General features: G+C 43.9%; 1 protein-coding gene across 3 annotated transcripts in view; it reads left to right on the forward strand.

Annotated features, from left to right (window-relative positions):
• The first annotated feature begins 546 nt into the window (after window positions 1-546).
• The window catches only part of PKNOX2 (PBX/knotted 1 homeobox 2), a 341,067-nt gene continuing 326,540 nt past the window's right edge, over window positions 547-15,073 (forward strand). For 2 of the 3 annotated variants that reach the window (XM_072611459.1, XM_072611460.1), the window contains exon 1: window positions 567-655. The gene's annotated coding sequence lies outside the window, so the exon portion shown is untranslated. Of the gene's footprint in view, window positions 656-15,073 lie in introns of all 3 variants that reach the window. The other variant, XM_072611458.1, reaches the window with a different exon arrangement.

Below are 15,073 nucleotides of genomic sequence, written 5' to 3' on the forward strand. Positions count from 1 at the left end.
CCTTTTATGGGGCTAGGGTAATGAGAATTATTCAAATGTAATCATAAAAATTAGGCCAGACAAGGAGGAATGAAGGATGGGGAGGATTTCTAGTCTGCGCTAAGTTTTGTGATTTTCCGTGCAGTTCTTTTCCTAGGGTCCATGGAAAAATTTAAAAGCTACCCAATCCTCTCCTAGGTTTCATGGAGGTCTGCCTCAACTTTTTTCTTCCAAGAATCCAAAGGTGAGGGGAGGGAAGGCAGTAGGATGTAGGAGGTGGTAAATTGTAAATGAGCAGCTTGGATGGATGTCCTAGATCTCCTAATTCGCCTAGATCTCCCAGAATCTGCAAATGTTCTTTTTCTAAAACACTGTTCCTTGCCTTCCATGGTAGAGACAGGAAGGAGCAAGCAATAGTCAGTCTGGTCTCTGAAAAGCTTCCAGTAGAGGGAGACACCCTGGCGGCTCCTCTTATTTGGATGCTGCTGGGGCCTGGAGTGGGTGGGGGTGATGGGGGGTGGGAAGAGAAGGGGGAGTGGGGATAGGGGAGGTGTGTGTGAAGGAGGAGGGGGGGGCTCCGGGGGGCGGATCCCTGTGCTGCTGACGTCCAGAGCAGTGCTGGGAAGTATAGGCTGTGTTGTCACGCCGGTGTCAGTCTGATGAAGATTGGCATCAGGTAAGCTGTCATTCATTTCCATGTCAGAGACGCTTTTGCAGGCGGCGGCTGCTGCTGCTGCTGCGGGCGGCTGCCTCAGAGCGCGTGTGTTTTATTCCAGTCCCCAAGCCAGAGTATTATTCATTGCGACAGGGCAAGGAGGAGAGAGGGAGAGAGGGAGGAAGCAGGGAGGAGAGAGCGAGGCAGGCAGTAGGGAGGAGGGAAGCAGGCAGCGGAGAAGGGAGAGACAAGGAGAGCGTGGAGAGAGGAGAGGAGCAGGGGGAAGGACTGAGACGAGCTAGACAACGCGGAACCTTGGCGAGGCTGCGGGGGAAGGAGGTGGCTAGGAACCGCGCTCCCTGCACCGTGCATTGGGCCGGGCTAAGCTCTCTTTCGGGGCGCCGCCACAGCCGTTAGTACCTCAACCTCGGCTGCTCGGGGCCGCTTGCCCCCCCGTACGCATTGTCCCAGGGTTCGAGGAGCCTGGCGGGGTGGGTGGAGCGTCACTTTAAGGACAACTGTGGGGTGGGGGTGGGCGGGCAGGCTGGCATTTTAGAGCAAAGGGCCAGGAGTTGAGGATCTGGGGCTTTGGGGGATCGTTTTGGACAATTGGGAGCTGTGGCTGAGTCTGGGGAACCGGGTGGAGGCGGCTCTGGGTTCAGCATTCCTCGCCGAGGTCCGGCCCTGCACTGGCGTTTTCCGAGCTTGGGGAAGCGTCTCGGGCTGGCGTTTACTCGGCTCCACCAGGCGGGGTTTCGCTTCGGCTGCGTGACTGGGAGAAGATTCGGGCCGGGTTCTCGGAGTCTAGCAGCCCGAGGTGTTTCGGGATTGGACCCTAGAAGCAGGGGAAAAATCGAAGAGGGGGTAGAGGTCTGTGTGTCAGGGTCAGGAAATGGGGTGGAGGGTTGCGGAGGGATGAGCTTGGTATTCGTGAGACTAGGGGATCAACGCTGTGTGGGGCAAGAAAACTAGGCTCCAAGGAGCCGGAGAGTCTCTGGACCGGGGGAGAAGCGGGATCAGTGATGTCGAAGGCTCACCGCGAATTGCTAGCGGGAGCGGGGGTCCTCCGAAGAGAGTGGGGAGTTTGCCCTCCAGTGAGTGAAGGAAGACTAGGGACCCGTACCCTTGTGGCCCCCGGGGAAGGATGGGGGTGCCCCAGGAGACAGCAGCGGGGAGAGTGGTGATGGGTTCCTTTCCAGTCCACTGCGCAAAGTTTGCGCTCCCTCTGGGCTAGGCGTAGCAACCTCCCAGTCTCTGTGGAGATAGGAGCCGAACTGGCCTGCCCTTCTCGGTGTGGCACGGTAGCCAAGACCGAGGGCCGCTCGTTGCACTTCCCACACTAGAGGAAGATCGGGACTGGAAGTTGGGGTATCGAACCAGCTCCGATAAAGAATTAGCGTTGTAGGGCCGCTACAGGGTTGTTGTAGGACTGGGGCTGAATATAAGATTAAGGTTAAAAGACCACGGTTTCATTGGGATTGAAGTGGTAGGACCTAGGCCAAAGTTGGAGGTTGGGGTAAGGACTGGAAGATTGAAAACGCATTTGAGATTTGAGTTGGAAGACTGGGCCGAATTTAGATTTGGGTCCTCCACACATTTTGAATCGAAGTCGGAGGAAGACTTGGTCTGAATTTAAGATGTGGAAATAAGATCAAGGCTGATTTTGAGTTTGAGACTACCACTGGAAATTGCCCTTTGGGGTCGGGAGTTTGAGACTATCGTGGAGTCTCATTGCCATTGGGGTAGGTAGAAAAAAACATTTTTTGAGACATAATGAAAGTAGTTGTTCGCGCCCCACGACTGATGAATCCATGTTTCTGGTTGTTCTTCGCCCTTATCTCGGGTTCACGCAGCATCCTTGTGTTGGGCAAGACGATTTTGGAACTTAAGGACTCCGGGGCTGGGGTGAAAGATTCTCCGACTCTGTGGGGAAAACAGACTGAGACTGGCCTATTTCCAGAGTCTTGGGTTGGGTTGAGTCTTAAACAAATTTGAAAGGGTCAGCTTAGCTCCTTACTCTCAGGAGTAGATCCGAGGGTACTGGCGCTGCTGGACGGACCTAGTCCCTGAGGCGCTTTTCAGTCTACGCAGTGAAAGGATTTGGGGTCAGCTTTTCGCGTGTATTAGGGGAATGGGGGGCTTTGGTACATTCTGGAAGCTTGAACTGGGGCTAGAAAACTGTAGCTGGGGTGCTAACGTGCTTTTGGAATGCAGGATTTGTGATTCAGAAGTCTGATTGGACTGCAGGGCTAATTCCGAAGCTGCGGTTGAGATACTGGGCTGCGAATCTGGATGGGGATACTAGACGCCAGAAGCTTTCTCCTCTATAATTGTCCCTCATCCCACAGCAGCCATACTCTCTCCGAACTCTATTCTCACAGGGCAGGTTTTCTGCATCCCCTCCACCCCCCTTCCTCGTATACCTAACCCAACCGGGTAATCCTGAACCACTCCTGAAACACTGACTTGCCGGGTGGGGAGTGGAGATTAGGGAGGAAAAGCTATCAATTTGGGAAGGTGAATATGTTAAAAATGACATGCAAGCAAAACAAGGAAAGACTATGGATGGTAGACTGACTTTGAGTCAAACCCCACTCGATTACGCGACTGCTTCAACAGTTCAATCCAACAAAAATCTATGGAGTCTCCTTTTGAAACACTGCCGGGTCGTTACTGTTGACTTTTTTTTTTTTTTATCATTTCATAATTTCCAGTCAACTGATTTCAAGATAGCTTCAAATTTTGAGCAGGTTTAGACCACTTAAAGTTAGCTTTCTAAGTCCGTGAAATAATAGTTTTTAAGCATTAAATACCCAGGGTGTCCAATCTGGCGAATTGGGCGTCGGATTCAGCCCTTAGGACCTTTGGAGAGGGGAAGTATTTCTAATCTCTCTAACTCCATCCTCCCTTCTCCCTGTAGAATCCTGGGGTGAGGAGGTGCAAAGATTAAGTCCCTAGGTCCAGAAGAAAGGAAAGATGAATCCTAAAGCATCTGTGTGCGAGGTGGTGACATGAAATGTCCTTTGAGATGGGCAAACAAATCCCAAACTCGAAATCTGGCTCTCCTTCCATTTCCAAACCAGCCCAAGAACTCGGCAGGCAGCCTGAGGATCAATGAGTAGAAGCAGGAGGCAGGGCTAGACATGGGGGGGCTTTCTCTCCTGTTGTTTTCCTGGCCTGGAATGTGTATGCGTTCTCTCCTGCTGAGAGGGGCACTAGGGGGAGGGAGACATGACCCCAGGAAGGTCCCCCAGTCACTGTTTATCCATTGTGTTAGAGAAAGGAATTCAAGGGGAGAGAAAGAAAGTTTGCTTCAGAATAAGGGACAGAGGGTTAAAGGAGAGCAGCCCAACCACCTCTCAGCAGTAAAATGCATCGTGCAAATTGCACTGAAGTGTACCCAACTTGAGCCTGGCTGTTTTATGATCCTTTCTGAGAGTTTACTGCTCTCTGCTTTTAAGTCTATAGATTGCTTTAAGTTAATGAAAGTGCTGCTTTGAAAGGAGGTTTTTATTGTGTTGCAGTGGCGGAGTCCAGTGCCTACCTTTTACCCTTCCCAAAATGTTTCTTTTTAACAAGAGGGAGCTTACTGGAGCTCCAAAATGGAAAGAGATTAAAGGGGGAATGGAGGGGGGGGGGGGGGGGGGAGGAAGAGAAGGATGAGAGAACTCCAGTGGTTAGTGGTGAGAGTAAAATAAAAGTCAGTTTTTAGGTGAACAAGACTTGTGGATGATTTTCAGTCTTCTTTCAGATCCCTCTGTGGACGTGAGACTTTCCTAAGACATTTTAAAATGTCAGTTGGGGTTGTTTTTTCCCAGGGTAGCTGTTGCTGTGCCTGACATTTTTATTATTCCAAATCCAAACCTATTTCAAATAATATTGCTAAATAATTCTGGGGGCCCCCTAAAACACTGACTTGCCGGGTGGGGAGTGGAAATTAGGGAGGAAAACCTATCAATTTGGGAAGGTGAATATGTTAAAAATGACATGCAAGCAAAACAAGGAAAGACTATGTACGGTAGACTGACTTTGAGCTATTTTTCTTTTTTCTGTTTAGCTGGCACAAAAGGCAAGATTACAACTTTTTTGACTAGCTCCTAACACAGAAACTGCAGCCGGCTGGGCTGTGGCTTTGACCGCATGTCATAACCATTTAAACTGTGGTTACTCGTTTAAAGCTCAAAGCTTCTCCAAGCTGGGTTTCATTAACTCTACACCAGTTGCCTGGAAGTTCAGTAGCAATAAATTGTATAAACACATTTGAAGTAAGTTAGTGATGAAATAAGGAGAATTACTGTCTTGTGAATGGAGAATCCTGAATTCATGAAGTTCTAACTTAACTGGAAACATACCTCTCCCTTGGCCTTGATGTTTATGGGTGTGCCAGATTGTAGGTTAACATTTTTTTTCCTACAGTGTCCATCTTCAGCCTGGTGCTGTAACTCATTAGGGACCAATGCATGCCTAGAAAGCAGAATTACCCATTTTAAAGGGCCCCTTTTCTCAACTTGCTTTATGAACCAAAACAAATGGATCAATTTGGTTTCCTCAGTGTGAATGAAATGCACTAAGTAAACAGTAACAGAACAGAGACAAATTAGATTTTTTAAAAGTTTGCAATTTAATATTAGTATGAAGTTGTTAGCCATCAAGTATGCTTTATTAAAGAAACAACGTATAAAATGTATAGGTTTCCAACATGTTTCTAAATTTCCCAGCCCTCTATTGAACTCTCACCTCCATCCTTCTGAAAACTGCCCCTCAATTTCTGTCCTTTGTTTCTGATTTGTTAATCCAGGCTTTTTTTTTTTTTTTTTTTTTTGGTATATCCAATTGAGGAGGGTGAGAAGCACTTTATTGAGTTTTCCTGTTTCCTAGGCTGTGCCTCACAAGGACGGCTGTGCTGTAAGATATTTATATATATAAATGTGTGATGCAATTGTTAGAGGTGACGATGGAGGGGATGTGAAGAAAAGTGTGGATCAAATGAAATTCAGAGCAAAGTATGAGGAGGGACAAATTAAAGGAAGGAAGAAAAAAGAAGAAAAGTGAAAGAAGTTTTGGAAAATGAAATCCTCAGAAGCTGCTGCTAGCCCTGTATTTTGCCAGACATGCTATGGCTTATACAAACACTTCATATAAAATCCATGACTTACTGAAGATTGAATGATATTGAAAGGCTGACTTTTTAGGGAGGAGCTAAAATCGCATCTCTCTGCCCAAGTTGTACTGCCAAATGGTGTTTAATTGTGTTTAATTAAAACAAATACCTGGTGAGGTTTGGGAAGGAACAGTGGGGGGTGGAGGTGGTCATAGAAGACAGGCTGGCAGTGCATGGAAGATGAGCTTTGTTTATAATGAAAAGTGTAGGAACCTGGGAATTTTAAGCTTTCCTATCTCTTACTAGGTTGCATTACTCTGGGCCTCAGATTTTTCATCTATAAGGTGGGATGAATTCCATATACCTACCTCACAGGGTTGTTGTGAGGACTTGCTAATAAACATGGAAGGGATGCTTTGTCCTCAAACAGCACTGTATCCAAGCTAACTAATAAAAGAAATGGGAACAAGTGTCTGAGCCCATGAGCTGCATTAATTGGTATGTGTGGTTTCCTTCTGGGATTGGCCAATATTAATTCCCCACGACTTTAAGGAGTTGTTTTTTATACTTTGAAGAAGGAACTGAAATGCCTTCCTTTGAATCCAAGGATTTGAAAGCCACTCATCAGATATCGAAAGGGGCAATCAAGGAAGAGCGGAGATGCTAATCCCCTACATTCCCTTTGTACCTGGTACGGTGAAAAGAAAACTGAATTTAGGATCAGCTCTGCCACTTACTATTTCTGTGACCCTGGGCAAGTCATGTCACTTCTGAACCTCAGCTTCCCCTTCTGTAAAATGAGCAGACTGGATTTCTGAAGTCTCTTCCAACTCTATGTTCCTATTCCTGATCATTACTTTGTACCTCGCTTAGGAGGTTTTTATGCTGACAAATGAAAGTAGATTTGGTCAGAATACCTGAGAAATCACCTGTGCTTATTAAAATAATCTATGGAACCAGATTAGAAATGCCTTTTTTTTAGCTCCTGCAAATCTATTACTTCATAAGGCATTCTGAGTTAGGGAGGGATGTCCCCCATAGAAATACTGTAACAACTTTTTCTTTGTCCTTTATATATTTAAGGGGGATGAGGAAGGATTTACCATGTGTTTTTCCAACCTTCTTGCCTTCACTTTTGTCTCCATTTTGAAAACTTGTGAGAAGGGAGGAGCAACAGTTTGGTTTGTTGGAGGAACTCATATAATTTGCAGGACATGATACTTTTGGTGAAACTTTTCTGGGTTTCCAGAATCTTCATGAGTTAGGAGAACCAAGAACGCCAGCAAATAGGGCCTGGGAAGAGTTTGTTGCAAACGTGTTGTCTTCTGGGGGATCTGGTGTTTGGCTTGGATGCTGCACAGCAGGGCTGGCTCGCCTGGGTTTCTAATTACAAGAAGGACGTTTCTGCTAAGACCCATCTCACTAAAAACACATCCCTGTGTGTAATCAGAAACCCTAAACCGGGCAGGATATTTTAAAACTGAAGCAATGAAGATTAGATTAAGTCTCCACCAAACAGCTCCATTCTGGTATTATTTTTGGCTGGAATGTAGGGAAAAGCAGCTGGCCCCGGCGCCCTGACCAGACTCGAGAGGGTTCGGATGGGGCCAGATTGGGTGATGGTAGTAACGGTTAGTTTTGCTATTTAATATTAACATGACCAGTTGCAATACAGCTCAGCAGAAGCAGTGCCAATGACCAGTGTCAGAGGAAGGCCCTGCCTGTGCCAAATCCAGGTCATTGGGAACAGGGAGTAAAAATCAGTGGGTCACTGTGCAATGGGAATGCTTTGTTACCACCTCAATAGTATCTTTTCTCCTTCCAAATACCCCTGGCTTCAATCACACCCTACCCCAGCCTCCCTCATCCCATTTCTGGCAAATCCCTTCCTTCAGTCAACTTTCCATCTGGAGCGACTTCCCTTGAGGACAATCAGCATTTTTCAGGTGACCTGTGAGGGAAACTTGAGCATACTTGTGCTTTTCTGGGTGTGGGGAAGGAGCAACAGTGGCCAGAATTCCTGTGAACTTTGCCCCTTGGTATTATGAGCCTTTGTATGGCTTCACTGGTGGAGTTTGTCTCACTGTTAAAATCCCTTCCAATTCAGATTCTGTGGTTCTGTGAAACTTGTTCTTGGTCATTCCAGATGGTAGTTGGTTTATTATCCATCCAGGCTCTTTGTTTCTCTTCTATCTGTCTCACTGCCCTGGTTTTTGGTCCCTTCCCTGTTCACAGCACCACCAAAAGCTGAACACTGTACTTTCTTGCCTAATAAATGCTACAGTGAAGAAAGAGGAAGAAAGTATCAAGTGGGCAAACTAGACATACATAAACACAGTCTCTTAGTTGTGGAATTGAGAAGGACCATAGGAGTCATCTAGTCCAACTTGCATTTTACAGATGAGGAAACTGAGGCCCAGAGTGATTTGCAAAGGGTCATACCAGTAGTGACAAAACCCAGATCTAAACCTCCAGTTTGATGACAAACCCAGTACTTTTTCCATATGAAAAATACACAAGTTCACTTAGAACAAGTGCAAACAAATGTATCAAGTTTCTAAACCAGTGGGAAAGGAGGTACAGAATACTGGAGTAACCATAATTGAGCGGGTTTCCTCAGTCAACAAGCATTTATTAAGAGTGCCTCTGTGCTAGGCACATGTTGCTAAGCATTGGAGATAGGTCTTGAGCAGTTTTAAAGGAGGGAAATGATACTGAGTGAGAAGAAGAGAGGGAAAAGTTGAAAGTGAGATTAGCGTTTTGTGCTAATTGAGGTGACCAGAGTTTGATGGGGGACAATGAAATAGAGTGTAGTTTTTTTGTTAAGTTAGAATTCATTTATCTTTGTTTTTCCTTTCCCCTACAACCTTAGCAGTTCTTGAAGAGTAAAGAACACTGGATTTAGAGCCAAGAGACCTGGTTCTTCCGCATTACAATTGTATGAACATGGGCAAACCACTTAATCTCTTGCACCCTCAGTTTTCTCATCTACAAAACGGAATGGAGAAGTATTTACTGGGAGCTTAATATGTGCTGAGCACTGTGTTACGTATGCACTGGGGATACAAATAGAAAATTGAGATAATCTCTGTTACCATTCTAATTAGAGGAGACAGCAGATAATTTGTGTTGTGAGAAAAGTGCTTGGTAAACCTTAAGTAACTAGCAAATCTTAAGTTTTTTATCCTGTAGGTCCTACAGTGTATGGAATTTGTTTGCTCAGCAGTGCTTACCACAGTGCTGTGCACTCAGGTACTTAATAAAGGTTTGTTAAATGACTGTGTTCCTTTTGCATTTGAAGGCATATTGGTTAAACCAAATTCTTGGTAACCAGTGTCAGTGACTCGGCACATACAGGTTTAACTATAGGCTAAGTTCCTTTATGGGGTGGTCCCTGACAGTCTATTAAGGCCAACCCCCATCCCTCTTGGCCTTTGCCACAAAGAACAAAAATTACCGGCAACACTCTTGGCCATCACCCTCCTAGGACACTGGGATGTCAGCAGAGCTGTAATATGATATAATGAGGAGAACATTGGACCTAGAGTCAAGAGACCTGGATTCAATTCCTGGATCAGGCATCTCTGAGCTTTGGAACTATGGACAAGTCATTCAAATTTGGAGGTGTCCTCTCTTCATCTGTAAAATGGAACTAATAATCCCAGTGCAGCCTACCTCATAGGCTGTTATGGGAAAAGTCCTTTGTAAACTTTAAAGTTCTTTACCCCATGAACAATTTTTCATTAATAATGAATGCTTGATGTTAGATGTCACTTCGTTTGTAAAATGTCATCATTGGACAGGATGATTTCTACGGAGTCCCCCCTCCCCTCCCATTTTCCATATTTTTAATTTACTGGTTCAGTCTTTGTATAAATTTGTATTTACCCAAGCTGGGGAGCCCCTATCAAAGCCATGAGAGTGTGTTGTTGGCTAAGTGGCTGCCAGGATATAATGGCTGCCAATGTAATATGTGGGGTCTTATGAGAGAGGATAGTGGTTGGAATGAGAGGTAAACTGGCTTTCAACCTCTTTGAAAGTCTCTCCTTCCCAGATTAGCACATAGCAGGGATCCTACAGTCCAGAGACCAAATGACCTTTCAGGAATATTCCTCAAAGCAGGTCTAATACCACTTTTTAATAAAGATGGACACTTCCTCAGCTTTGTATGACTCAAGCAATAACACTGAAAACAATTCATATTTATATAGCACATTAAGATTTGTAACAACCCTGTAAGGTTAATGCGAGTGTTTTTGCGGATGCTAAAACAGAGGCTCAGTGATGTTCAGAGACTAGCCCAAGGTCACATTTTAATAAGTGTCAGAGATGGAACTCAAACTCAGATCCCCTGGCTCCCACAACCGCTACCCTTTTATTAAGTGACAAAGTTTCCTCCTGATCTCAGATAGCTTTGCTAGATGCTTCCTCTTCCTCCTACTTCCAGTCCCTTTGTCTGAACTAGTTGAAAGTATTTCTTCTCTTGTAAAAGGAGGAAAAATCAGTATCTAGAGAGGTAAAGTGAGGGCTAAGTGACCTTATCTAAAGGAAAATCTACTTTTGATTTCTATGAAGTTAGATAGGGATGTGGTGTGATTGATGAATTCCACCACAACAAGCAGAGTGGTAAGAGAATTGGAGATACTGGGGGTAATGGCTACTTGTGAACAGTGGAGCTTTAAAATGGATCATCTGGAAATCCTTAAATTAAGTATTTTTAAAGGATCACACACTCAACCAAACCTATGGTTCATTTTACCTAAGATTCTGTCTCTGACAGTGACATTAAGTGAGGGTCATTCAGTGAGAGATCATGGTTTGTGCTTCATGATTTCATCTCAAAGGCAAGGGGCATGTTTCGGACATCCTTGTTTCTCAATGTTGATTCATTTCATAGTTCACCAGCAGAACTGGAATTAAGGTTCCAGAGATAGCTCTGGGGGAGTGCTATTTCTAGGAGTCTCTTGAAAAGTTTCTTAACAATTAGAACTGTCTCAGAATGGAATTGGTGACCTCCTGGCTTGTGAGTCCTCTCCCCCCATTATGGAGGCTGAATGACCACTTGTCATTGTTTCATATGGAATTTATTATTTGGATTGGGGTTGAAATAAATCACCTGAGATTCTCTCAGGGCATGCTCAGAAGGGACAACCTCCTGTTTGCTCTGCTTACCATGTAGATTACTAGCATTGGTTTCAAGTTAGAGAGGGGGAAATAGAGACTCAGAGAAACAGAGGGCTCCATGTTGGAAGGAAGAAAACTTAGCCATACTTAAAATATGAGTCCACAAAGTATCAATTAGTCAACATTAGTATTTTTTTGAGCATCTGATCTATGTTCTGCGTTGTATTGGGGATCAACAGAGTGGAAAATACAAATGAAAACAAATGCTCTGCTTCCAAGAAGTGTACAGTTTGAGACAAATAAAGAATAAGGAAAGGTTAACTTAGTATCACAGAAAGTTGGAAAGGACCTTAGAGATCATCCTGTCATTAAAAAAAATGGGGAAGCTGAGTCCCAGCAAGGTAAAGTGCCTTGTCTAAGGCCACATGATTAGTAGGGATCAGGGTCTGGATTCAAATCCAGTGCTTTCCATTATTCCTTGTGGCTTCTCTTTGAAGTCCTGACTATGAGTTAATAGGAGAGAGACAGAGACAGTGAGCGGGAGAATGAGGGAGAGACACAAAGAGATCACTGTGGGCTGCAGCTATGAAGGCTTCAAGGAAGAGATGGAACTTGAGCTGTGCCCTGAAGGATGGATAAGACTTAGATAAATTGTATGATGTGACAGAAAAAGCACCGCTGTTAACCATGTGTGACTCTGAACCACAGTGTCTTCAATTATAGAAATGAGGAGGTTGTATTAGAGGACATCTAACACCTCTTCCACTTCTAAAAGTCTAGGAGAAGGAGAAAGGAGTGTACTAGGTCCCTTGACTGAGGTCTCCTCCTTCAGACCTACAAGTCTACTCCTTCTTTTGGCACATTCACTTGGATTCTGTGGTCTAGTGAACCATTTCTTCATGGTTGGGATGTGATCCCTCACCTCTCCTTTAAGGGCTGTTATATGTCCAGGCTGTGGGAGTTGAAAACAGATCTGGGGAGAATTTCCTGACCCAAGGGTCCAGAGGCATAGAGCTCTAGGAACCCTGAGGGACTTAGGACTCAAAAAAGCCTTTATTTGAAGGCTCTGGGGGTGGCCTCTGGCTCTGTTATAATGGGAGTCAGGACTCCTGGTCTCTGTTTCCCAGCTCTGGTAGGAAAAAGAGAGACACATGGCAGGGAGCTGTCCCCTAGGGAAGCCATCCTTCACTTGTCAATTACCATTCTGGGGGAGAGCCAAACATCTTGGTGGGATTCCCCCAGCCTTCCCTGGAGTCTGTTAATGGGGGGAATTACTTAGCTTTTGGCTTTGGCATGTGATCTCTCTAAGGAGGAACCCCTATATGGAACATCTATTCATAGCAATAAGATAGAAGACTGATATTTCTTGTTGATTTCCAGACTACCTTAAGGTGGATCTGATCACTATCCCAACATGTTTATCATTAGATTTGGGAAGTGAAAGATATTGTCCCTAAGAAATTTTTTGACAGACCCAGGGATGTAAACAGGGAAAAGGTTAATAACTCTGGCTAGCTTCTTCCTATGGTGGGCAGCAGAGTGTTGGAGGAGAAAAGGAAAGGTCTTTGTCAAAGTTGGAAATAAAGGCAAGGGAAAAGGCCTTCCCTGAAATCTGAAGTTCCCTTCTACTTCAAAGTATCATCAGGAGCTATGCGAAGAAGCTGAACTCTACCAGAAATCCAGTGGCATGGTGAGGGATTTCTTTTCCTTTGGACAAGTTCTTGGATCTTCTTTCTTCCCTCTTCCTCATCTCCACATCCCTGTGTGTAGGTGTGTAGTGGTTAGTTTTGGGGCTGTTGTCAGCGTATCTGAGATGAAGATAATATATTTTATCTATTGTTATTCAGCCGTTCAATCTTATCTGACTCTTCATGATCCTGTTTGAGGTTTTGTTGGCAAAGATGCTGGAGTACTTTGAAATTTCCTTTTCTAGATCTTTTAAAAAGATGAGGACCTGAGGCAAACAGGTTTAAGTTACTCGCCCAGGGTCACACAGCTAGTATCTGAGGCCAGATTCAAACTCTGGCCTCAGTGTCTACCTGACTCTTCCCAGCACTCTATGTACTACACCAACCAAGCTATCCTTATTTTATCTATATCATTTCTATTTATTATATGCAGCATACTTTGCAATTAGAGTTAGGTAGAGTGAACAAATTTTTTTTTTTGAGATTTTACTTTATTTTTTTAAATCGATCTCTTGTGTTTACCTCACCTTCATTTCCCATATGGGAATATATACATCATTATCCCATGTATCATTATCCCTTAGTTGGAAAGGCATAGGCATCCTTTACAGCAAAGAATAAAAAAGAGGAAAGAAAAGCAGTCTCGCAAAAACCACGGATCTATCCGTCAAGTATGTACTATGTTTCACCTACATAGTCTCCTATGTTTATAATGAAGGGAAGGAGGTGGATTCTCACATCTCTTCTGTAGGGCCAAAGCTGGTCCTTATAATCATACAGTGTCCAGTTTTGATTTTTTCTGTTCTTTCCAGTTACATTTCTGTAGTCCTTATGTATATATTTTTTCTTGATTCAGTTTATTTCACTTTTCATGAGTTCCCATGCCTCCCTGCATTTTTCATATTCATTTCTTTATGGTACAGTAATTCTATTATGTTCATGTACCACAACTTATTTACCCATTCTTCAATCAATGGACATTTACTTTGTTTTCAGTTTTTTTCTACCACAAAAAGTGCTATGAATATTTTGGTATGTAGGATGTTTCTTTCAAACCTCAATTTTCCTGATGTATGTGCTAGATAGTGGGGTCTCTGAGTAAGAAAATGGGGTCATTTTAGTTACTTTCCCAGCATAAATTCAGATTACTTTCCAGAATAATTGGGGGGCAGAGGCAGATGGTACAAGTATTATTATCCTTACTATCTAAAGGCTCAGAGATGTGATATGGGTTGCTCTTGGTCACTGCACTAAGAAATTTTGGAGCTAGAACTTGAATCCAGGTCTTCTGACTCTAATACTTTTTCCAGCAGGACTCTGCTTTCTACCCTAAGAATTACATATTTGCTTAGTCAACGTGCTTCCCCAGACTTGTAATGAAGGGTGACATTTTTGTGCTTAATAGAAGGATAAAACATTGTATCTGATGGGAGAAGTTGGTTGGTTTGGGAGTATGGACTGTGATTTACTAATAAATCTAAAATACAGCCTACATATACCCACAACCACAGCCTTTCTGCTTAAGTAATTCAAGGCTCGTTTTGTAAAAAGAGTTTGCCTCACACAGAAGTAGCTAGCTTGTTTACCCAGAAGACCAGGCAAGATGGAATCCTTCACCTTCTATAGACAAACAGTCCCTTTGTGAGCACCAAATATCTGTATTTTGAATGTGTTTTTTTCCTGTCATCCAATAGAATGGAATGTCTAGCCTGGGAGGTAGAATCAAGGGTTAGGGTTAATTTGAGGAAGGAAGGAAAGAAGGAAGGAAGAAAGGAAGGAAGGAAGGAAGACAACTTTGTTTGCTAGTCTAAACTATTTGATACTTAAGGACATTGTAGGGTGAGATTCCTTGTCACTTTGAGCCACTGGCCTCCTTATTCTTCCTTGATTGTAGCACCACGGGCTAACCTTTCTTAGATTATCAATTTATCCTGAGGGTTAGGGAACGATGAGGAAAAGCAGCAGCCTGAATAACAGGAAGAGGACTTGAGACTTGATTCTGTTCCAAGTGAGGGGCTATTGGAGGTCTGAGAGCAAGCAAGATGACCAAAGTTGCTACCAGCAGATACTACAAGGTTCTTATTAGGCATTTCTGTTCCCATTGGAACTGTAGAATTCAGACAAGATCATACAAAATGATTTGGAATACTCTTGTGCTTTCCTGATCTCTTCCTGATCTCAGCCTTTATACACTGGTAATCTCAGAACACTGCTGGAAACTCAATCTGGGTTGGTTTTTTGAAGAATTGTATATCTGGTACCCTTCTGGATTCTCATCAACTCCAGAGACATAAGGGAGTGTGAGTTCAGAAATATTCTTCTCTTCTACCTTTCATTCCTCTCTTCCTCCCACTAACCCTCATCTGGAAGCAGTGTGTATTATGGAAAGAGGCCTGGACTTGTAGTTGAGAGAGACTCGAATTGAAATCCTGCTCCGACGCTAGTTGGATAAGCATGGACAAATCAGCTAATCTTTTTGGACTTGAATTTTCATCTATAACTTGGGAATGATAACATATGTAGTGT

The sequence above is a fragment of the Notamacropus eugenii genome, chromosome 5 (genome assembly GCF_028372415.1).
Source record: "Notamacropus eugenii isolate mMacEug1 chromosome 5, mMacEug1.pri_v2, whole genome shotgun sequence".
NCBI lineage: Eukaryota > Metazoa > Chordata > Mammalia > Diprotodontia > Macropodidae > Notamacropus > Notamacropus eugenii.